The sequence below is a fragment of the Cimex lectularius genome, unplaced genomic scaffold (genome assembly GCF_000648675.2).
Source record: "Cimex lectularius strain Harlan isolate CLEC.00 unplaced genomic scaffold, Clec_2.1 scaffold1, whole genome shotgun sequence".
NCBI classification, from domain to species: Eukaryota; Metazoa; Arthropoda; class Insecta; order Hemiptera; family Cimicidae; genus Cimex; species Cimex lectularius.
This window is the reverse complement of record NW_019392813.1, coordinates 923,249-948,114: the sequence shown is the minus strand read 5'-3', so window position 1 is coordinate 948,114 and position 24,866 is coordinate 923,249. Positions and strand designations below refer to the sequence as shown.

The following is a 24,866-nucleotide window of genomic DNA, read 5'->3' as shown; positions in this document are numbered from 1 at the left end:
TTCAACTGATTGAACTTGAAAAATTGCCGAATGCGGTCAATTTTATTGTTGATACTTACAAAATAAACACAGATTATCCTAAAAGATAAATGGGAATCAAACTTAAAACAACAGAATAAACAGAAAAAAAACAGTTGTTCGTTCGAAACACGACCTTAAATTAAAATAAAATCTTAACAAATAGAGACTTCATATAATGTTAATATCGTCAAAATAATAACCTTATCAAAGGATTTTTAAAGTATAAAGATACTGGCTCACATTTCCAAATCAGTATCCTTACAAAATAGTTTTATTTATTCTTAAAAGCATAGAGATACTTAATATAATTACAAAATTGCCAAGATAATGGGTTTGAGTAAAATAAGCGAATTTTTTAAAAGTGTAGTAGGTCAGAATGACATTTGATGAAGACAGAAGTCTAAGTTTATTTTAAATAGGAAACCAGCTATTTTACGAAACCACATTTGCCAACCCCCACAACAGAGGTATTTTAAATAATTGGAAAATTGCAATTTGGTTTTTTGTTTTAAACAGCTTTTCCGTTTAAGCGTAAATGCAAGTGACTTTGTAAGAATTGAATTCGTGGTGGAATCTATTAAGCTCGCTTAAGAAAATTCTAAATTTGTTGTTAAATAATATTGGTTTCTTATGATTGGTCGCTTTTTAACAGATCTTTTTTATCATTTTTTTTATAATTTAAACTATCTATGTACTTTCAAGCAGGATAAAGTACTTTTTTTCATGATAAAAAATTATATATCGTATTACTAGTAAATATTTTAGATTTAAGTAGAATAAAGTTATTACGACTACAAATCCCATACTCTTTTTTAGAGAAAAATGATTATAAACAATTAAGGTAAAACAGCATATAATTATATGCACGTAATAGAAATGAGTAGTGTGTGGAGATTTTCGAATGTCTGTGATAGTCGACAGAAATCCGGGGAAAAAGGGGAATTCAAAAAAGTAAAAATTCCCGACCTTTGTATCAGGAAAATGTACGAGATATAAAGTTGATGTGAAAACTTCAGCTCACGGCGTATTAACTGCATGCCGAACATAACAGCTTTAATAATAACTTTTAGTAAATTATTGTAAGGCAAGTTAAAAATTTATGATACCAGTATCTCCTTGTTACAATGTTGAACTTTGTTCATAATTGTTGTGTAGAGTCAAAACAAAACAACATAAAGTTCCCTGAATACCGGAAGGAATGTAACGGAAAGCATTGAAAAACAATATTTAATTATTATTGTTTTACATCGTGGAAACGTTTCTGGATGTTATTTAAAATTAATTATAAATTTACAACAATGGTAATTATTAGTAAAAATTGATGTTTCTTTAAAATTTCGTTTGTTTTCTTTTGAACTGTACATTTTAATCAGATTTAAATCAGTACCTGATTGGGAGGGTTTTATGAAACTTTCACATCATGGATAAAACAATATTAAGGTCTGTATGGTCAATTTTGTCGGACACATAAAGTACAGCGTCAAGGATTCTTCTGAAGAATATGGATTAGGCAGTTTGCAATGAACTGATATAGAAATATTTGGTTGAACCCCAAGCTTCTAGTCCCTAAGTCCATATGGGCTTCACTAAGGTTCTTATAAAGCCATTTGTGAGAGTTAAGTCACTCGAGAAGTCGGGGAATGATATTGATGTAAATTAGAAAACGAATCCTTTTTTGAAGAGTAGACGTTATGTTGGTAAATTTTTCTATAGATTTATTTCTCTTCGCACTTACCCAGTAGTGTGAGACTTAATTATGTGAGTAGAATCATCATTTACAAAAAGTGAATCTACATATTCGCCCCATCTTTACTGTAGTACTTAGTAGTGTGAAACGGAGTTTCCGAGTGGAAACAGGATCAGAGTATTTTGTAGGTTTGAGGATGGTATGGGATGTCAGCTTTTCAGGCAACATTGGGATGACATGTGAAGGAAAATAGACTGAATTTCCCCGACTAACGGCTTTTTTATCCAAAAGCCGTTTGTTGCCGAATATATTAGCTAATATAAACAATCGCAACCCACAAGAATCAACCTTCTTCTTTCGACTGCTTAAACCGCATCATCAAAACTCGGGCATCTTCATCATGGAAGAGTAGAGGTAAGAGTTAGAGGTGCACACTAATCTGCGAAACCGTCAAGGGTTGGATAATTCGAAGATGACTATAAATCATCAAATCCAGAATCCATAGGACGAATTCTTTCAAAACTCTCCTGGTAGACTAAAGAGGCGAAAGACGCGCGACCTATCTTTATAGTAACAGTGACAGTCAGTTTTTCTGTTTTTGAATTGTCCATTTCTTTTCTCATTGTTACTTCTTACCGAATTGCAAGTTGTTGTAATGAACTGAAAATTTAAAAAATAAGTTTCACTTGTTGTTCTTTTTTAGCAAGTCTTTAATTGAGGTTTTGTTTGAGATAAAAAAGTCAGTGTCATGAGCGGGATTCGAACACACGACCTTCGGCTTCGATCCACTCGGACACCAACTTCCCATCTCAACCCCACCTTTTGAATTTTCCCACCTTTTTGCCATTTTATCTCAACCAAAACCTGAATTAAAGATTAATTAATTGAAAAGAATTTATTTGGTCAATCGGACCACGAAACCTAATAGGTGTAATAAGCAAAATGAGTATACTTCATTGAGAATCAAATAGATAACAGGACATTTGAAAAATGACAAAAAGGAGGGAAAATTCAAAAGGTGGGATTGAGGTGGGAAGTTGGTGTCCGAGTGGATGGAAGTCACGATAGCTCAAGTGGTAGAGCAGCGGCGTATAGCCGAAGGTCGTGGGTTCGAATCCCGCTCGTGACACTGACTTTTTTATGTCAACTATAAACCTTAATTAATTGAAAAGAATTTAATTGGTCAAGCGGACCACGAAACCTAATAAATGTAATAACCAAAATGAAGTATACTTCACTAAAGCTCTCCGTGGCCATTCATTTGTCGCCGAGAATCAAATAGATTTCACGACATTTGAAAAGTGGAAAAAAGGAGGGAAAATTCAAAAGGTGGGGTTCGAAGTTGGAAAGTGGAGAAGTTGGTGTCCGAGTGGATCGAAGTGTGGGTTCGAATCCCGCCCGTGACACTGACTTTTTTACCTGAAACAAAACCTTAATTAAAGATTAATTAATTGAAAAGAATTTTTTTGGTCAATCGGACCACGAAACCTAATAGATTATTTTAGCAAAGTTTACTTATTTTATCTTGGCACATTGTTCCTGGACCTAGACATAGATCGTAGTCGCACTGCTTTTGTATTTTGTTATTTTACGTATTTCTAGATAGTGTATAATAAAAAAAAATATCGAAGTCAATCTGCTTTGCAACTTCAAAAGATAACGTGGGTAGTACCCATATGATGTATCTTACATCTTCTATCTTGATCTAGAGTCAAAGGAAGATTATTTTTACAGAGAACTGGATTCGTGGAAATATACAATATATATATATCATCCGTAATCAAGCAGGGTTTTTTAATACCTGTGTCCATTTTGGAATCAATTTTCCTTTTTCCTTTGACGATAATTTTGTTTCGGCGAGATCTGGAAGCCGACAAATGGTGTTTAGTACGTGTTAATTTGTCACAAAGAGATTGCGGTAAAACCTTTTTAAAAAGTCCATATGTGGCGACTGATTTAAAAAGAGTTAAAACCCTCTCGCCCCGTTCTCTCACTCTTTCTCTCTTTCCACCCCCTCCGCCCTCATCCCTTTGTCTAGTTTTAATGAATACAACTGGACTTTGTTAATACAATAAACCTTCTCCCGGCCGGGCGGTAATGTAATGAAATATTTTTTTTTCGGCGGAATTAATAAGTTTTCCTTGATAGAAGAGGGTGAAAAGCGGGCGGTGGGAATAACTTACACGGTGTGCTTAAATACACGAGGATCCTTGGGCCGGTGTGCCGCCGGCTTCATCTATTGATTTAATAACGAAGTGACAAAATGAAAAGCATTAGCTTTAATTGAATGCACAAATTCGCTCCCCGGAGTCCACCGGGTTTTGTGAGACGAATAATGGTTGATTATTAATTCAACCGCATTTATATTAAATTGTACGTGGACGGCTCTGCACGATAGGTGGGAAGAGAGGCTTTGTCATGCGAACGTAGCAAATAATATCCGACCTCTCTTTTGCCTTGTTACTCTTAACCGTTTATTTATGCATGGGATGTCGAGAAATATTTACAAAAAAAACCCGGTCCGATTTGAAACGTGCAACATATCTGATGCTATAATCTCGCACCCTCCTCTCCACCTTTTATAAAACCACAAATGAAACGAAATGTCATTAATGTTTTAATACTAAAGTATTACGGCATCCCTGTCGATAATTTTAAAAGCCTCCTGTTTTATTTATTTAATTTTTATTTCAAATAGAAATAGAGACATGAGGCAGGCTCAGTATGTCACGTTCCTAGAAAAGGCTTTCGATACAGTTTGGCACTCAAAGATACCCATATCCCGGATACGTCCTATCGACGACCCTCTCATACCAATCGTTCGTTTTCTGTGAAATACAAAGACTAGATCGCTTTAAAAAGCCAGTTATGCTCGATGGAGCATTAAGCTGGGAACACACCCAATGCAACGCTACCGATGCTACCCGACGCTTTGCCACGTTTTGATAGGGTGTGCACATCTATACGTCAAGCGCACGCCACGTACAGTCACAATCGCAACGCCTCTTATGTTCTTAATGCATTATTTTGAGCAGATCCATGTAATAAATTGTTAGTTAAATTTTATGAGCACAACCATGTAATAAATTGTTAGTTAACTTTTATGAGCAAATCGTATAATAAATTGTTAGTTAAATTTTATGAGCACAACCATGCAAATAAATTGTTAGTTAAATTTTATGGGCTCAACCATGCAATAAATTGTTAGTTAAATTTTATGAGCATAACCATGCAATAAATTGTTAGTTAAATTTTATGGGCACAACCATGCAATAGATTGTTAGTTAAATTTTATGAGCATAACCATGCAATAAATTGTTAGTTCAATTTTATGGGCACAACCATGCAATAAATTGTTAGTTAAATTTTATGAGCACAACCTTGCAATAAATTGTTAGTTAAATTTTATGGGCACAACCATGCAATAAATTGTTAGTTAAATTTTATAAGCACAACCATGTAATAAATTGTTAGTTAAATTTAATTGTTTTAAATAAAGTTATTCCGGTGTTTTGATCAATTTTCTGCCTAACCATCATAATTAAACAATTTTTATAAAAACTCATGAATTTTTGATCTCGTTTAATTTGGTATATATTAAAATAAAAATGTTGTAATTAATATAACGACAAAATTGCACATACATGGTTTGAAATAAACTACAAAAAATATGAGTGTCCTGTTCTGACGCTACTCGGCGAAAATGGTGCAATTCTATGAGCAAAATCATGAAATAAATGTAATAAACTGTTAGTTAAATTTTATGAGCACAATCATGTAATAAATTGTTAGTTAAATTTGATGAGAAAAACCGTGTAATAAATTGTTAGTTACATTCATTATATCGAAAAATGGTATTCCGGTGTTTTGATCCATTTTCTACCAAACCATTAAAATTAATTTTTTTAAAATAAAAACTAATAAATTTTTGATCTTGGTTAATTTTGTAAATGCACTGGTCTGTAAATGGTAAATGCACTTATGTTCCTTTAGTCTATACTATTTCTTAAACTGTAAACATTCGTTTCTCTATTATACTTATTATTTGAAAATTAATGCATGCTTCTATGCTGTGTAAATAAGGTGGATCTGTCACCGGACAAAAACCCACATCATCACACGTGAATTAGGGCCTCAACATAAGCACCCTGCTTATTGTAAAAACTAAAATCTGATTCTATGAAGATAAAGTACATACTATAATAAAAAAATAAACAAATAGAAATTTAATACGATCATTGATGTCCTGCAAACTGAAAAATCTAATATAACAATTATTTTAATTATTGTGCAAGGTATGTTTGAGTTGGAAAATTTGTGTCACGTGCGGGGCTCGAACCCACGACCTTAGGACACTTGAGCTATCGTGACTGGAGACACCAACTACTCCTCCTCGTTTTTTTAATACGAATGCGAATACATGATAGTTAAATATTGGCAAGAAAAAATGAAGTTTAAAAAAAGTTGTAGTTTGAGATGATTAGCCGGTGTCTCGAGGACAGAAGCCACGATAGTTCATGTGATAGAAGCGCCGGGTTCGAGTCCCCCTCGAGACACCAATTTTTCAACTCATCCATGCTTTGCATAATAATAAAAGTAATTACTTTGGATAATATGTAGGTCTAACTAAAAATAGATAATTGATTAATAAAGCTTATTGAAAACTTACCAGGGATGGCGTCCTGTCGTACTCAACAACATTCGGCTTTTTCATACAGTTTCAGTCTGTATGACATAATAATAAAAGAATGGTTAAAAGTTGCAAAATCTCGCCTCAGGCTCTCTGGCTTGTGAAACGAAATTAAAAATCTTTTTTCCATCTCCCTGAAAATGTAATGCCGTATTAAAAAATAGTGCAACGGTTCAGTTGTAATAGTTTATTTTTGCCTGGGAAGCAGTAGGTAGTCCAGCTTTGATCTTTCATTCAATTATGTCATTCATAGCTTTTGACTTACAAAATAGTCGCTTAGGCCTAAGTTATTTTTTATCGCATTGTAATTATATTTCTTACTGCGAATCGTTCAGGCTGTCAAAACATTATGTAATATTTACATACATTAGTAATCCTTTTAAATTCATTATTTTGCTGAAATTGTAGGATATCTCTGAAATTCCTCAAATCAACCTTTCGCTCATATGATGAAGAATTTTGACGAACTGTCAATGCAAGGTATTGAAATTTTAAATTTTCAAAAGTACGCCAACGTTTTCGGACGCGTACTCACAGAAAACAAGGGTAAAATAAAATATCCCCCTGTGAGTCTTGTTAATTTGTTAATTTAGGTATGGAAAAACCACTATTTTTAAGTGAATCAGCTCATTTTACTGGTTTACCGCTGATAGTCGCCAAATTTATCTTACCGTAATTTCATGCGAAAACTTTGGCGAGTTTTTGGAATTTCGGAACGCAGGGCCAATCGTAAAGATTGATTGTCTGAATAACAGGGCTGTTATATGAAAGAAATTTCATAATAAAAAATGTAATTTTATTACATTTTTCTTGTAAACGAACGAATAAAACAACAATTAAAAATATAAACAAATAAAAGTGCATATATACTTATAATAGAAATAAATATTTTTATTAAAAATTACAATTAATTAAGGTTTTTAGTTGAGATAAAAAAGTCAATGGCACGAGCGGGATTCGAACCCACGATCTTCGGCTAGATACGCCACTGCTCTACCACTTGAGCTATCGTGACCTCGATCCACTCGGACTTCCCATCTCAACCCCCACCTTTTGAATTTTCCCTCCTTTTTGCCATTTTTCAAATGTCGTGTAATCGGATTGGATTCTCGACGAAAAATGAAATGGCCACGGAGAGCCTAATTAATTGTAATATATTAATTGGTCAAGCGGACCACGAAATTAGTGAATTTATTAAAAATGTTTAAAAAATTAACACATTTTTTATACTCACAGAAATCATTTGTAAACATTGAGTTTTCTTGTAACTGCATATAACCTGTAAATAAATAAGAGCTAGAGAGTCTGTGACAAATCGCATAGAAGACCATGAACTGAACACCTTATACCAGAAAACTTCTGCAGATACTTGAACTCCCTTGTCGTAAATTAAGTTCTTAAAATCCTACTTACGCCAAGGACTGGACTCGCATCCAAAATTCTTGCTTCTGGAGAAATTGGACATCTCCTGGGCACCAAGTAGAGAAGGGAGTTCAAAAAAGTCACACACAAAACTCCATACTTGATAATGCCCTTGGAGCAAGGAAGGGTGCATCTTCTTGGTTAGGTATGCTAGGTGCGAAGTCTATAAATATCTATATAAAAGTAGAACTTGCAAGGAAAACCTTATGAAGTTCTTTTTAGCCATAGAGAATGAAACTATATAATTGGGCAGGGGAAAAGTGAGTACTGTGAATACTGCATCAGGTTATGTTCATCTTCTTTGTCAATTAGGCTCGAAATTTCTTATTATTATATTCAACAAAATATTTACCTTTTCTGTCGTTGTATATAAATACAAAAAACTTGAAACTGAACAATTTTGACTTGGGAAATCGCCGTAATGAGAACTCGTACGCAACGACATTTCGTATTGACTCGTACATTTCGTAATGAATATATTCATTTAACGTACACAACGTTGATTGTTCAAAATTTATATTTTTTCTTTGTTTTACATAACTTATTATGTATATATCTATAGTTATTTCAAACGCAATTTGCTTGCATAGACCAGTAAATGGTATTCTCTATACTTCACCTCTAAGTTCATAATGTGTAAATTATACAGTATATTGATCTGCAAATGCAAATTTTTTCTAGTGGTTTCCAGGTTAAAAAAGCAAAAAATAGGCAACTAAAACAAACAGTAATATATAAAAAATATTTTAACAAATATTGGCAAAAAAATAATTAACATGTCACCGTATGACGTAGGAATAAAGGTAACAAAAAAGCGATGATGCCTAACTAAATCTGTCAGTAATGTCTAAAACAAAAAATACTTTAACAAATACTGGGAAAAATGTTATTAACGTGTCGACAGTATGACGTAGGAATAAAGGAAACAAAAAGGCAATGACACGCAACTAAACCTGTCAGAAATGTCTAAAACAAAAAGTACTTCAACAAATACTGGGAAAAATGTTATTAACTTGTCAACCCTTTCGCTTACGAATAAAAGTTACTAAAAAGCAATAATAGACAACTAAACGAAACGGTAATTGATACAAAATATTTTAACAAATACTGGCAAATAAAGGGATGATACCCAACTAAACCTGTCAGTAATGTCTAAAACAAAAAATACTTTACCAAATACTGGCAAAAAATTTATTAACCTGTCGACGGTATGACGCAGGAATAAAAGTAACAAAAAAAGGGATGATACGCAACTAAACCTGTCAGTAATGTCTAAAACAAAAAATACTTTAACAAATACTGGGAAAAATGTTATTAACGTGTCGACAGTATGACGTAGGAATAAAGGTTACTGAAAAGCAATAATATATTACTAAACGAAACGGTAATTTATACAAAATATTTTAACAAATACTGGCAAAAAATTTATTAACCTGTCGACGGTATGACGCAGGAATAAAAGTAACAAAAAAGGGATGATACGCAACTAAACCTGTCAGTAATGTCTAAAACAAAAAATACTTCAACAAATACTGGGGAATAAATTTATTAACATGTCATCCCTTTGACGTAGGAATAAAGGTAACTAAAAAGTAAAGATAGACAACTAAACGAAACGGTAATTAATAAAAAATATTTTAACAGACACTGGCAAAAACGTTATTAACGTGTCATCTCTTTGGCGTAGGAATAAAGGTAACAAAAAAGCAATTATACGCAACTAAACGTAACAGTAATGTAAAAAAAATATTTTAACAAATACTTGCAAAAAAGTTATTAACTGTCAACCCTTTGGCGAAGGAATAAAGGCTAATAAAAAGTAATGATAGGAAATTAAACCAAACAATTATGGACACAAATATTTTAACAAATGCTGGCAAAAAACTGTTATTAACGTGTCAATCCTTTGAGTAGGAATAACAAAGGATCTCCGGTTTTAGGTCGGGGCCGTGTATGTATTTACATTACGAAGAGTCGGATGAGTAGATGAGAATAAACACGAAGTCGGAGATGATTTTGTTTGCAGGGCGATCTGTGTTGAAAGGGTCATCGGTCGGCTTGACATAGAACAGCAGGCCGGCCGAGGATCCTCAGCAAACATCCTTTCCGGGCCTTTGTTTTCCCTCGGGTCCGCATTCACCGACGGCCTAGATGGCCCCGAGATGATAAGGGGAGGTACAAACGGACCGTTTCCAAACGTTTTACACGCTCCGTGAATTATCGCGTGGCGGAGCCGAGTAGGACGACTTCCTCAAAAAATGGTTTCGATTTGCTTATTTAACGGAGTAATTACCGCCGATCCCAGAAGAAATCCTCGCCGACAGGCTAAATTAACAATCCGGCTTTCCAATAATGTTAATTATCAGCGTTTGAAACCTCGGCCTGTAATTTTCTTCGGAAAGATCGGGACTTAATTAAAACAACGGGCATAAAATGGTTACTTATAGTTCTCGGTAAAACATATTTACAACTAGTAAACTGGATCCTTTTCTCTTGCATTCAGTTGTCCTCGCCAGATATATAACGCCTCCGCAGTCTGAGCGGCGAACATTTTAACTCCTCATAAAATATGAGTGAGAACAAATGCCCATTAATGATAATGAGACTCAAAGCCGTGTAATGATAAGACAGAGCTATTACCAGATAATCGTATCAGGGCCAGAGCGCGCTAAAGGGAGCCACTTCCACAGACAAATATCTTTTGTTCACATGTGCCTCTAATTAAACTTTATACAGAACGTTAATATTCCATCTATCTTCATATACTTGAAGAATAGGCTATCTCCACTAGTTACCCCATCCCTTGAAAGCTCATTTTTAACTCATTAATTTCACGTGGGGCTTAAATTTGAATAAATTCGTCCCTTCACTCTCATAACTGATTTTAATTGTCTTTTACTATTAATATCTCTATGTTTCAACTACATACTATTTTAAATGGGCACCATGAGTGGAAAAGAGTCCATGTGTAACGTTTTATTCCTCTAATTCTATTTTTTTTTAATCCAAATAACACTGAAATGAATATATTTTGTGTATCATTATGAAATATGTAACGTATTCCATCCTCAAGTCGGCCTGGGCTGCTGAATGTCTAAATTGGCTAATTCTTATATTGCCACTTTGTTATTTTTAGCTAAAAATGTTTAATATATTTATGTTTAGAGAATTTTCTGTAAGCTCAAACCAGTTTATTATTGTAATATAATTGTTTTTTGGTGGAAATTTTAAGTTTGTATTTTATTTGTTTTGTGTTGAATTTTCCTTTGGGCACGTCCGGTTTTTCAGTCTGCTGTTTACTTATCAAAAGTGTATTTTCATACATTCTTTCTTTTTAGTTGTTTATTCTCCTTGGCTTTCCTCTTTTCTCTATTCTTAATCCATCTTGTGCCATCCTGCTCAAACTTGTATGTTATTCTTTTCTATTAGGTGTTGAATTCAGGTTAATTTATATGAACGTAATTTATTAGCGTGAAAGGAAGGCGTTGTTTAACCCCACCCCAAGGAATATCGAGTACTCTGGTGTGTGTATGTGTGTGTGTGTGTGTGTGTGTGTGTGTGACATCTGTAGAGAAAAAGTAAGTTATTACCGAGAATGGAGTGGGTTTAACCCCACCCCAAGGAATATCGAGTACTTTATGGTGAGTGTATGACGTCTGGAGAGAAAAAGTAAGTTGTTAGCGAGAATGTAGTGGATTCGACCACGCCCCAAAGAATAACAAGCACTTTGTGGTGAGTGTGTGACGTCTGGAGAGAAAAAGTAAGTTATTAGCGAGAATGGAGGAGTTTGACTCAGCCCGAGAAATATCGAATACTCCGTGGCAGTAAATATGATCGGACTTATATCTGTTGTGATATATGCATTGTATGCTTTGCGTCTATTCTGTAGTTGACAACGTAAGGTACAAATGAGGAGCTAGCATGTTTCGATATCGATTTAGTATACAAAAGCAGTAACAGAGACGCTCAAATGGTTGCAGGTTGGAAAAAAGTCTAGTGGAAGATTGGAAAAGAAGTACAAACACGCCGGCGATGACCTCAGCTGTTGGTCGACCCTTAACCTGCCCACATTAATATTATTTCTAGTCCTTCTCCACTTCCATTCTCCTTCATTCTTCATTTGTTTCCCTTTTGTATCCTGTATTGTTAGGTTTGACCGATCCCTTCCAATAGTCGACTTTTATGTCCTGCAACTTCTTCCTTTATCATTTAAGTGATAAATCTCAAAATAGTAAACTTAAGGCATTAAAAACGTTTAAGAATATTTTTATTAAGTAGTTGCGAAAATATACTAGATTGTAATAGCAAATTTTTTGATCTGTTGAGCTAACGAAAAGTTTAGGATTGATTTTGACAAAAATTTTACAAATTAACCTATACGAGGTTTATTGCCGAGTTTATTTTTATTATTTTATTTAATACTGGAAAAAACTTTGAAAAGATTTAGCATAGGTAGGAGTTGGATGAAAAAATTTTTGTAAAATATGTTTTGAGGGTAACAATAAATTATTGAGCATCCGGTCCACAGTTGGCGAACAACTCCACCTAGTTATCTATAAAAATTAACAACAAAAAACCCGAGAGTCAGATGATGAAAAGTTATTGCCAGACTTTTCCTCGATTGGTAAACCAGATTTATTACTTTTCCCGTTCGGGCAATAACGAGAACTTGACAGATGTGTGAAGTTGGGCAAAGTGATAAGACGGGCGACAGCACAGCCTATAATTTGACGGTCTCGGCGACACATCCTTTGTAGGACGGGGCCACCTGGGAGAATGGACACTTAGTCAAGGAGCTTAATGGGCCTTAACGACCAAGTAAAATACTGACATTAATCAAACTGGGATCGTTCCTGTAAGCAAAGGAACCGTGTAATATTCCCTGGAAATCTTCCTCCGAGAAAAGTATTACATGCTTCATCATTAATGGGATTTATTTCCGTTATTCTAATCGAAAGTATACGTTTTGAAATATTTGGTTGTGGTCATCTGATTCACAACGATCTACTGATATCTGGTGGTCTCAGACTATCAGGTTCCATCCTAACCTACTTATCACAGAAATTGCCTTGAAACAGTCACCATCTTGATTACAGTAGGGTTTAACATTCAACTACCACGTTGGGTGTCTCGGATAAATTTATTCCAAATAAAATTTTAAGAGGCCGGGATTCAAAACCCAAAAGGTTTAGGCAAATATGATACGTATTGACCACTCATTCACCGCTAAGGAATGAAAAAAATCTTAATTAGGCCCGCTTATGACAATATCGAGTCTTCCATCATTGCCATGGTATTTTAACACATCAGAGCTAACGATACAGCTGTCAATAGAATCAATGTTGACCTGACTTTCGGGCTAGCTCAACCACCTGTTATAGCGTCTTCAGTTGCTGCCCGTTAACATTTTAAGACCCCCCCCTTACTTACAACCAGCGCTTTCAGCCCGGTTGAATCCCAAACAGAAAAGTTCTTCAATTTATTTTTGAAACGTCTCCAAGTAAAAAAAAAATTCTCACATTTCATTTGAAAACAATACCCGAACCCCTTGACATCTGCAATGAACGGACAGTTAATTTCGGCCTTCGTTATGCATGTGCGTGATTAAATGTTATGAGAGCATGCAATGAAATGTTTATTCAAATCAAAACAAACAACTAATCGATTCCTACCAAGTTGGCATCCATCTCATCACTATTGTAATCAGCGTTTCTATTGGCCAATTAAATTTCTACGGATTTAAATATTTAATGCCCATCGTTTCGAGATAATGAAATGCAAATTTAGTACGTTTCAATATAGTTTGGGTCATTTAATAGTTTAGAGGAAAAAGGGGGATGTTTATTATCCTCATTAATCACGTACCAATTATTGAAAAACAAGGTATTTAGAGATAACTGATGACCTTACACAAAAAAGTAAATAAACCTATCAAAGAACATTCATATTTTTTTCCCAGTGGTTGTTGTATAAAAACTTAATTAACACTTTAAATTTATCATTTAGTTCTAACTTAAAAAACTTATGAGAACCCAGTCAAGGACAAGTTAACCATTTTTATTAATGAAATAAATTAAAAGTACACCGTGAACACAAACACAGGAAAAACTTGTAAATCAAGATCCATAGAAAGCAGTCAAGCAAGTGACTAATTACAAATTTTACTTTGAGACTTTTCTAATTTATAGTTGGAATGTATTATCAACCAAAACTGCCAAGATTGTTCTCACTTACAGAATCAACTCTAGTTAAGTTGAGACGCAAGATCCAATAGCCTAACAGAAGACCTGGACAACTACGATGACCTTTAGGAAACCAGCTTTGTACAAAATAACTTCGCCCAACTGGTGTTTGGGTTCCGCCAAGTCCCCCACAAGACCACAGTCGAATCTGACAAAGATAACCTGAAAATAGGTCATAACCTAATAATTCAGGTGATAATCTGAAAATACATTCCTAATGGTCCATTCTGTATTATTAATTCTGCACTATCCCATAGATGACCTCGATACCTCCTTCTCACCAGCGTTGGCTGGTTTTTCATACATGTCTTCCGAGTCCAGTCTTAGCTATAATAGAAATAACAAATATACTTGAAATATTGTTATGTTAAGTTACGAATAAATTATAAAAATAATTTCAATTCATTAATCTTTACTTAAGGTTGAGATAAAAAGTGAGTGTCATGAACGGGATTCGAACCCATGACCTTGTACGGCGGGGAGGTGGATGGGTAAAAAAAAAGAACCCATGACCTTCAGCTAAATACGTCAATACGTCGCTGCTCTACCTCTTGAGCTATGGTAGCTGCTAACATAGCTATGTTTTTCTGAAACCTACATCACACCAGACCTCATCTCACGATTTCTGAATAATTATCGAATAACGGTCACTAATCACCATATATTTTTTATATTAACTCAAAGTATGATTGAGTAGGTAGTACGCAGAAAACAAACACTTTGAGTGAGTGGAAATACTTTGATTGAATATAAAAAATATATGACAATTAATTAAGGTTTTTAGTTGAGATGAAAAAAAGTAAATGGCACGAGAGGGATTCGAACCCACGACCTTCGGCTAGATACGCCGCTGCTCTACCACCTGAGCTATCGTGGCCTCGATCCACTCGGACATCAACTCCCCATCTCAACCCCACCTTAAGAGTTTTCCCTCCTTTTGCCATTTTTCAAATGGGAAAACTCATAAGGTGGGATTGAGATGGGGAGTTGATGTCCGAGTGGATCGAGGTCACGATAGCTCAGGTGTTAGAGCAGCGGCGTATTTAGCATAAGGTCGTGGGTTCGAATCCCGCTCGTGACACTGACTTTTTTATCTCAACCATTACCTTACACAAAGATTAATTAATTGAAAGTTGTTATTCGGTCAATGACGAAGTCTAATGAATAAAAAAATTTCAGTTGAACAACCATCTAAAAGGCTATTTTTCAACAATTAAAAGTTGTAAAGCTTAAACATGCATCCGGAGAAGCTTCCAAGTTTATATTGTAGTGGGTTTCTTCAATTTCGTGCGAGGGTGTGGGTGTGACATATTTCGCGATAAGGATGATGAATTAAGGTGGATGTAATGAAGAGGTGCTAAGGTAGTTGGTGAAGAGAGCATGAGACTAAATCCTCCAGATATTAATGCGTTCCGCACAGCACGGTTATACATCATTTGCTGAGTGCGAGACAAAGAGCCGGGACCGAGTATTGATGGTTTCCGACTTGAGTATTTACATAATATTATATTAGCATTGTGGCCCATCTGTCTAATTTCTGTATGCGTGGAACAGAAAGCCTGCTTCGGAGAGGGGGCGCGTCCGTGTGTCTTTCACATCATCCGTCTTCATTTAACCCGCTATCAGTCATTTATAGGCACTCGCCCCCACGTAATTCCTCGACGCACTGAGATAAATACGGAATAGTGTTTCCTCTCGGCATCGTTTATAGAGAAAAAAGGAACGGTGGATCTAACGAGACGCTTGCTTTGGGGGGGAAAAACTAAAGAAAATCTTCTCTGGCCTCTTCCTCATCCTGAAAACAGAAAACCAAACATATTTTCTCCTCAGGTCAATAAATAATCAATCGATTATAGAGATTAACCAAAAAAAATCAAAAAATCGAATGCTTAAATAACCCTTTACTCGAGGTCAATTTTAATTTTTGTCCATATAAATCATTTTCTATTATCCCTAGAAGGAAATTCTTTACAAAATTGCCTGTTTACGATTTGGGACTCGGTGAGCATATTTATCTTCTCGTCGAAAAATCCTCCGTCGTGAAATTTTTCAAATTGTTGACATTTTTTCTCTTTCATCTTCTCTTTTTCCTCCATCTCTCTCTCTCTTTCTCTCTCTCTCTCTCTCTCCCTCCATCGATTTTTCTATTCCTCATTTCTAAATGTCTACCTTTCTTCTTCTATCACGCACTTTCTTTTTCTACCTCTCCCTTTTTTTTTATCTGTCTCTTTTTTTATCGTTCTGCTTTTTATCTCCCTTTGCTTTCTGTCTCTCTCTGTTTCTCACTCACTTTCTCTTTCTCTTTCCATTACTCAGTTTCTATTTCTACTTCAATTTCTTTTTCTATTTCTCTTTTCAACGTAACTTATTTCTTCTTCTATCATGCACTTTTTTCATCTCCCGTCTTTTTTCATTGTGTCTCTCTCTCTTTTTTATCGTTCTATTTTTTTATCTCTTTTTGCTTTCTGTCTCTCTCTTTCTCACTTACTTTATCTTTCTATTTCCATCGCTCTGTTTCTATTTCTACCTCCATTTCTTTTTCTAATTCTCTTTTGTACATATATAACTTTCTTCTTCTATCACGCACTTTTTTCCATCTCTCCTTTCCTTTTTCTATCTGTTTCGCTCTGTATTTTATCGTTTTATATTTCATCTCCCTTTGCTTTCTCTCTCTCTCTCTCTCTCTCTCTCTCTCTCTCTCTCTCTCTCTCTCTCTCTCTCTCTCTCTCTTTCCCTCGCTTTGTTTCTATCTCTACCTCTATTTCTTTTTCTATTCCTCTTTTCTACGTATCTAACTTTTTTCTTCAATCACGCACTTTTTTCCAACTCTTCCTTCCTTTTTCTATCTGTTTCACTCTTTATTTTATCGTTTTATTTTTCATCTCCCTTTGCTTTTTGTTTCGCTCTCTCTCTCTCTCTCTCTCTCTCTCTCTCTCTCTCTCTCTCTCTATCTATCTATCTATCTATCTATCTATCTATCTATCTATCTATCTATCTATCTATCTATCTTTCTTTTTCTCTCTCTCTCTCTCTCTCTCTCTCTCTCTCTCTCTCTCTCTCTCTCTCTGTCCCTTTTTCTCTTCTAGCTATTTTCTTTAGGAACGAATGAAAATAAAGTACCATAAAATTATTATCACTATAAGAAACTTATTATTGTATGAAAGTAAACAAAGTAAAAAGTAGCTGTTTTGTATTAAAATGAAAGTTTGAAAACTCTGGTGTTTGGACCCTATTTATCGCACTTTCACCAGCTGGTAAAATAAAATTTTGCATTTTTAACAAGTGGGACGTAGAATAAAACGGATTAAAACTGTGTACCGTGGTTTGAAAATATTATATTTGTATTGGAGCGCAGATTGCAATTGCGTTAAAGTGCGGAAGTCAATTTGTCGAAGAGACTTCTTTTATGACCTGACGTTGATAATATAATGAAATAATTTATAAAGCAAGCCGGGGCCGGGGCCGACTTAACGAGGACGACTGCTCTTCTCCCGCCCCCGATCCGTGATTATACCACAGCAAGGAAACATGAATCACAGCTATTATAAAACACAATTTTGAGCCGGCGTTTGCAATTATTATAAGATTCATTGTTCAGAGTCGTCAATTTTTGTCGGATTCCGAGAAAATCCAGTGGGCGCGGGTAATGACATCGTCTTTATCGTGGAAGGCGTTAATTTTAAAAATAAATAAGCTGAGGGTCGGTGGTATTTAAAGCTACATATATGTTTGTTATACCGATTCGATCGGAATTTTAAAGTTATTCTTTAATTTTTAATAATTCGAGTTCCTTATGGAATACCAAAACGAACATTGTCCCACATTTTTTAAAAACACCCCCCATTTCCGCCCATTCGGGTTTATTTTTATACCGGCTCGAGTTCTAAAGAAAACATCAAAGTATGTAAACAGAATATAACGGTTTACATTCCCATTACGTATTTATTAACAAATTTCTTAAGGGAAATAAACAACTACGAATAACTCAAGACATCTGGGCTCTGTTTGTATTTATTTCCCCCTCGGCTATTTATAAATGAATCAAAAACTTTAACTTGAGCCGTTTGGACAAGTCTATCGCTAACTATTCACAAATGGTCTATTCACGTCTATATTTAAGTCAATTGTTTTCCTTCTGAGCCGGTTTGAAATAAATCTAACATGACGCAACAAAAGGATATCCAAACGATTCCGATCAAACCGGCCACATATATTATATTAAATTTATAGCGGTAATAAAACAAGATAACCAGCTGGAAGTTACTGTGACTTCAACGTTTCACACTGATTGAATCGCATCAGTTTCTTTTCAGACGTCTATATGGAATGTTAGGACTTTGTATGAAGCCAGTTGAACAAGAAGAAATTGTGGGTTAAAAGATTGAAATAGAATATCGGGTATGTTTTTGCTAGGTCTTGAAAAAATGGACTGTTGAGATCGGTGTAGATGTTGAGGTTAGATTGTACAGAAGGATCTTGAATTGTAGAGTTTGTATTCTTTGAATTATGGCCTATTATGGCTGAACCCCACAGCTCAATTTCTTGTATACTAGACGTTACTGTTTAAAGATAGGTTAGATCGGTCGAAATTAAATATGGGGGCAGTTTTTCTTTTATGTTTCGTTTCTTTACATTAACATACCGAGGCTTACCGTAATGATGATAAATTTCAGTGAGAGGAGGTGAAGTAGTTCGTTCAAATACTGCTTACGAAGACTTTCAGGACAGAAATCTGTTTTCATCGTTAAAACTCAATTAACTTCATACAGGACCTATTGTTTCGGGATCCGATTGACCAAATAAATTCTTTTCAATTAGTTAAACTTTAATTAAGGTTTTGGTTCAGATAAAGTTGAGATGGGAAGCCGGCGTCATGAGGGTCACGAGCGAGATTCGAACCCACGACCTTCGGCTGGGTACGCCGCTGCTCAACCGCTTGGGCTGTCGTGGCTTCGTATACCAAAATCTATACAAGACATCGCGACCACATGGACAAACTGGAACTGTGAGTTCCCGCTAAGGAATCCAAAATCCAAGTCAAAGCTCCTTACTAGGTCACTCACCTCACTATCCACAACATTCTCTTTTCGACAAACGGATCCGATTCCACTTTCAAACTTCTACACTAAGCATTTTGGTTCATCCTTAACCTACTAATTTTCCCGAGAACCTTAAACGACGATGACCTCGAGATATCCTCCCTTAAACCCTCGTGTTGAGAGCCAGCATCTCTTGCGTGTACTTCGGGTGCAATGCTTAGGTCACTGTTATTCTGGACATTAAAAAAAAACAAAATGTAGGATTATTTTGAAGATTTCTTTGGGAGTTAGAAGGATCTGGATGAGGAGAAAGATCGACATTGATATAGGAATGTCATGTGTTTTTTTAAGTAGGCAATGATAAGTGGAGAAACTATAAAGCCGTTTTTTGGTCAATTTTCTGGGGGAAAAGCAACCTTTGGATGAATGAGGTCTCCAACAGAGCTTCATCTACCGGTAAAAAAAATCCATTAGGTCCAGACAGCAAATAAGTTACGATCCGAGAGTAAATTGAGGTTTGAAAAATTAAATTGTTACACGGAGGATAAACATACAAAGTCCGTCGGACGAGTGTAGGCCGGCGGGATGAAAACGATATAAATGCTAATTGGGGAAGAGTCGAACTCGCTTCCCTAGGTGTCGGCTGTTTTCTCGCGATTTGATCAATGTCCTTCGGCGGCCGGGGTCTTGCCCTTTCTATAAACAATTTGATTTATCGCGGGCACGGTTGTGTACCCTCGGTGCTACATGCCCTATGCGAAGAGCGTGAGTTATGCGTTCGGACGTTTTCATAATAGCGCATCCCCGGTCAAAACGTGCCGCGGCGATTTACGATCCGGACGACTAGACCAGGTACGACATAATTAAACCGAACCGTTCTCGGGTTTTTAACTCTAAACGAACGGTCGTCACTTTCATGTTCGCAAACTACTAACAACAAACACGTAATGCATATATAAAACGGTCTTGTCGATAAAGCCGGATGTGAGCCCATTAAAACAAAAGGCGTATAAACGTGACAGTAATTTTTTTCTATAACTGCTGCACATTTTAAACGTGAGAACATCCTGTCAGTTTCTTTTATAATATATAAACTATAATAGTGCATTTCCCGCTGTTTCGGCTTCCAGCTCTGCGGTCCGCACGACGGCAGAGCAGGAAAACCGCAGGAAACCGCAGGACGCTCAAATTAGCCTAATAAGCCACATTTTGGACAATATTGTTATTGGGAATCCTGGGACCTCCCACGGAGTTGTGGCGTAGAAGAGACAATAACCGGCTCGGTTAATGTTTAATGGTTCATAAAAATGCCCTTCCTTTGAGCTGTTACCTTTATAGTTATAACGCCGGTCTAGACGTCGTACATTGGTGGGGGGGGGGGTTTGCACCATTCCAAGCCCCATTACTCTGTGACTTATATGACTGCGTTACTTAGAAACGCAGTTCTAATACTAAGTAGTCAACCAAAAGCATAAACTTAATCGCAACGATCATTGGACGGTTTTGATGCCAACATTGTTGCTTTACTGTTTGAAACATCGAGACAAAAAAAATCCAAAACGTGTTTAACCCTCTTAAAACGTCAAGACAACAAAGTTAATAGCTTACAAATATTAAATTTAGTTTGGAAAATATTCTGTAATAATTCATTTATCTGAAGAAAGAGTAGTTACATCAGTGATTCAATGGATGCACCTTTCAACCTTTCGGGAAAACTTTCAATTTTCTGGTGCATATCTTGTCAGAATTAACTACTCTCAGATTGTTATTCCTTTCATTTTTAATTTTAACACATTGGCAGACAAGTAACAAAAGGAGCCATTTACAACGAATGTCCATGTGTCAAAAATCAGCAGGAACAGAGGTCATATGAAAACATTACTTTTTATTTTTGGGTGCAAATACCTTCAACTCTCTTCCAGCCAATTACAAATCTATAGAAACTTCACAAAACGCCTCATCTACACGTCATTTCTACAACCATGGAGTGAATTTTGTGAGTTTCACCGGGTTCAGGCACTTCGGCCCAAAATCCTTCGAACCTTTGCCGAAGATCCTTACTTTTTATCCTTACAAATCTTATTTTGTACGAACCTCAAGAAGGCGTGCAGAGGCAACCATGAAACCTTCATCACAACCAACTGAGTCCAACATCTCACGCCTAAAGCTTCAATGGCATCTGAAGTTGTTGCCAGGATGATCGAAAGATTTTTCTTTACCCTGTCGATAAACCTTATAAGCACATTCGAAGCCAATATTAAATCAGCTTTTGTGCAATTGGTGTAATGGTATGTTGTTCGTCTATCCTCGCCCTTTGCGCCATCTTCAGAGGTAAAGTACCGCAAGGCGTTGCCAAAATGATGGGAAGATTCTTTTTGTTAGTCTGTCGAAAGACCTTATGAACACATTGAAAGCCAATATGAAAAGAGCTTTAATGTAATTTGTTTATTAGTCATTGTCGACCATTTTGGTCCGCCTATCCTCCCTGCTTCAGAAATAAATTTACAAAGGGTGTATCAGGATGGTCAAAATCTTATTCGTTAGTTCATTGAGAGAATTTACAGACATTTGGAATCCAGTATTCATCTTGGTTCGCCTATCCTCGCTGCTTGGTCTGTCAGACGCATTGCGCCTTCTTCAGAAAATTTACACAAGGTGTATCAGGGTGGTCGAAAGATTCTTCGTTGGTCCATTGAGAGAATTTATAGACATTTGGAAGCCAATATTAAAAGAGCTTTAATGTAATTTGTTTATTAGTCACTATCTACCATCTTGGTCCGCCTATCCTCGCTGCTTGGTCTGTTAGACGCATTGCGCCTTCTTCAGAAAAGTTACACAAGGTGTATCAGGGTGGTCGAAAGATTCTTCGGTAGTTAATTGAGAGAATTTATAGACATTTGGAATCCAGTATTAAAAGAGCTTTAATGTAATTTGTTTATAGTCACTATCTACCATCTTGGTCCGCCTATTCTCGCTGCTTTGGTCTGTTAGACGCAGTTCGCCATCTTCACAAATAAATTCACACAAGGTGTATCAGGGTGGTCGAAAGATTCTTCGTTAGTTCATTGAGAGAATTTATAGACATTTGGAATCCAGTATTAAAAGAGCGTTAATGAAATTTGTTTATTAGTCACTGTCTACCATCTTGGTCCGCCTATCCTCGCTGCTTTGGTCTGTTAGACGCATTTCGCCATCTTCAGAGTTAAATTTACTCAAGGTGTACCAGAAAGATTCTTCGTTAGTCCATTGAGAGAATTTATTTGGAAGCCCATATTAAAAGAGCTTTAATGTAATTTGTTTATTAGTCATTGTCGGCAACTTGGTCTGCCTACACTCGCTGTATTCCACGCCTTTTTTCCTTCTTTCGTTAATAACAAAAACGTCCAAACTGCAAATTCTTGAAACTGAAGAACTCAAATTTGATTTCAAAGTGCGAGATCATATTTTTATTTCAGTAGAGATTAATCGTCGCGAGGTTTGTCTTCAAATCTTAAAAACTACCCTCTGCTGCATCCCTCCTCGTCTTAAACAACTGGAAATATTAGCTATAATAAATTTTAAACCTCTGGGTTGAAATCTTTAAAAGGCCTTCCTGTAACTCGGCAGTTTAGACTTTAAAAGCCTAACTTTTGAAGTTGATGTGTAATCAAGAAAAAATAAAGACTTTTCAAGTCCGGCTCACGTATATTTCAACTGTTTAAACAGTTTTAATAGATAATTCTTTTTTTTTCTCCAGAGGATGAAGAACAAATTACGGAGAGCGGAATCCTTGATATGCTTTAAATAACGTTTTGGTATATTTAATTTAGGCCCTTGGTAAATACATTTTGTGCGTGCACAGCCTCTCTGCATAGTTTTCCCAAGTATTTTAATTTGTCCTCTCTCTTCTCGCTCACTCGCTCTTTCTCTCTCCGTCCCTCGCTCCGCCCCCGCGGCTCCGGAGGGGCAGCTGCCACCCTGTTAAATGTGTAATTTAAACCGACTCGCATAAAAATATTCTCACTTCTGGCTCCCCCTCACTCAGGGAAACTCGGAGACGGCAAGAAAATAGTCCGCTAATATTTGATGTGTAAATTGCGTTATTCCTGTCTTTAGGGCGTTTATTCAGTAGAACTCTTCACAACAGCAGTTTATTTTTCTATTCACTCCTCTGGTTTGTACCATTTTTTTCTCATTTCGCTTAGACATAAGAAATAAAACTCTTGTATCTTTCTTTAAAAAAAATATCGCGCTTCTTGTCCAAGGCTAGATTAAAACTAATGGAGACAAACTAGTGATTAACAACAGCAAAGCACTTCATGGGCACTGCACCGTGTACACGGCTGAACTCTTTGCAATCTGGCACGCACTCGGGGTGATTCGAGACGATGAGGGCTCTGCCCTTCTTGTCTGTAAGGACTCCCTGAGTGCAGTATCGGCAATCCAGGACAGATTCGCCACGGACCCTCTTGTCGTGCTCCTTCTAGAAAGATATGCTGAGCTGGAGCGCCTGGGAAAAACGGTGGTAGTTGTCTGGGTACCCGGACTCGTCGGGCTGGATGGCAACGTACGTGCGACGAGGCAGCGAAAGCTGGGGCGTCTCGCCCTCCAGACCAAGCTACCGAAATCCGGCCCGGTGACGCTGTGCGAGCAGTAAAGAACGCTGTGGGAAAGCGTTGGCAGCGTCAGTGGGCCGGGTCGTCCGAGAAGCTCCTGCGAGTTAAGGGCACGACTGAACGATGGCCTCATGAGAATCTGAAACGAAATGAAAGGATCATGTTAACTCGGTTGAGGATTGGCCATACCCGTCTGACACACGGACATCTGTTTCTGGGTCAAAACCCGCGCAGGTGTCCCGCTTGTAGAGAAAGGTTGCTCAGTGTGTCTCATCTTGTCGAAGAGTGCCGTGCCTTGGCCCCCTACAGGGAGCGAATAGGCATGAACCCTGACATAAAAACGGTCAAATGTTGGATCCCCTATTCCGCTTTTTAAGAGAAACGGGGGTGTTTCCTCACTTGTAAATAGTTATAAAACGTGAATATCTGTGTAAATAAGTGTATCTGTGTTGTGTTTTATTGTGTCGTGTATTTATTTATAAGTAATTTATTTATTTGTTTGTTGTAAGTGAGTGATCTTTTAGACGGTAGGGCCGATGGCGGAATATTGAGTACCCCATCGGCCACAACAGTGCAGTGAGAGGGGGCTGAAATGACTTTATTGTTGTAAGCCCCGGAAAAAAAAAAGCTCATCGAAGTGCATGCAAGCAGTAAATGATTAGTAGTTTATTAGGTTTAGGGTTGATTAAGAATTATAAAAATCCTTTCCTTCACTATGACCTAAATAGGATGTGGAAACCTATAAATTATAGCCATACCTGGAAAAATGCACTTTTTCCTATAAGATTAAGTACTTTCTTTGATGCCACTTCGCTCACCTCTTTTGATATGAGAATTGCCTTACCAAAGTTGCTGTAACCTGGCTAATACTTCACATTGACAAAGGACATGTGCCGATGTCTCTGGTTCCTCATGACAAAGCCAGCTTCTGTCTCCGCTCTGCCCATTTTCTTTAGATGATAGTTTTTAACTAGTAGTAGTGGCCGGTATAAAAGCCTATAATTTTTCTTGTATCCTGCCTGCTGAAAGAGAGATCCTTCGCCTTTCTTTTTGAGAGATTTATAAATCTCTTAGCTTGCCCCAGTGGTGCTTTGTCCAGTTTTTGAATTTTTCTTTCTCAAGTTTTCTAGTTCTAATTTAAGCATTCCGGTGCACCCAGTATTAGTTCTT

General features: G+C 36.5%; 1 protein-coding gene and 1 non-coding gene across 9 annotated transcripts in view; both read left to right on the top strand.

Moving 5' to 3' along the window:
- Window positions 1-24,866, top strand: part of LOC106673537 (protein bric-a-brac 1-like) — a 512,464-nt gene that overhangs the window by 472,734 nt on the left and 14,864 nt on the right. The gene's annotated exons all lie outside the window — the stretch shown is intronic.
- Window positions 2,767-2,837, top strand: Trnai-uau. Its single transcript has one exon. It is a non-coding gene; the product is annotated as a tRNA-Ile (tRNA).